This window comes from Elephas maximus, chromosome 2 (assembly GCF_024166365.1).
Source record: "Elephas maximus indicus isolate mEleMax1 chromosome 2, mEleMax1 primary haplotype, whole genome shotgun sequence".
In the NCBI taxonomy this organism is placed as follows: Eukaryota; Metazoa; Chordata; class Mammalia; order Proboscidea; family Elephantidae; genus Elephas; species Elephas maximus.
In genome coordinates, this window is record NC_064820.1 from 208,234,157 (window position 1) to 208,235,392 (window position 1,236).

The following is a 1,236-nucleotide window of genomic DNA, read 5'->3' on the forward strand; positions in this document are numbered from 1 at the left end:
CCAGCCACTCCTTGGAAACTCTATGGGATCACTATGACTCAGAACTGACTGAATGGCAACAGGTTTGGTTTTCAGTTGTTTAGTATTTTTTTTATAGCATCCAGTTCTAGTGTAATTCCTGTCCTTATGTACTGATCTTTCTGAGAAGATTAATTACAGTTCTTATTTGCAAAACAAAATTTCTTTTTTTCTGTATGAACTCTATTTTCCCTTTCTTTACTTCCCCACTCCCCCATTTTATTATTTTGATCTCTCGCTTTCGTTGCTTTCTTCAAAAGTCTGCTGACCTCTGGCTCTCTGCAACTGGACGAGAGCACGTCATAAAAACTTGTAGGCTTCACTGTACTCTGATCTCACTAGTTCATTCATTTGGGCACCCTGCTTGGTGGCACAGTGATTAAGCACTTGGCTGGTAAGCGAAAAGTGGGCAGTTGGAACCCACTGGCAGCTTTTCAAGAGAAAGATGTGGCAGCCTGCTTCCATAAAGATTACAGCTTTGGAAACCCTGTGGGGGCAGTTCTGCTCTGTCCTATAGGCCGCTATGAGTTGGCATCAACTAGATGGCAATAGGTTTTATTTTTTATAGGCATTTTATTTGGGGTGGTTTATTTGCTCCTAGAGGATTCTGTCTGGTAATGGGAGGAAAAGACTGCCAGCATTCTGAAAGCCAAAGTGGAGAATGGTGCTGGAACATCTCACAATTAGTACATAGACTTTCCACCTCTACTCCTTCTGCTATGCCTATTTTCCAAGTACAGAGCCCGTGAGTTCAACATCTTCATGAAGTAAAGTTCTACTGTGCCACATAGGGGAGGAGCAGTTATCCAGTTATGTAAGTGAAAGGGAAGATTTGGGGTCTAAGAGCTTTTTACTCCCTAATTTCCTCCCACTCCCAGGAAACATCTTCAGCTGTGTCCCTCTTATTTTCTGTCCATATGATAGGCATTGCTCTATTCACAGATAACTAGTGCTCTTCCACTTTTGGAGACACGTGGGAGAATGCAGACCTCTGCCCACTTGAAGTGGGTGTCTGACTTACCACCTGACTTGCTTTGACCCATGATGCATGAGAGAATGTGCTGTGTGTAATTCCAAGAGGAAGCATTTAGTTATCAGGAATTTGATCTCCACCTCTGTCTTCTCCTGTCGTGGGAACACCTGTAGGAATGGAGATACTTTAAAAATGAAGCAGCTTGGAATGCCATACCCACAAGCAGAGGTCGATATCCCAAAGAG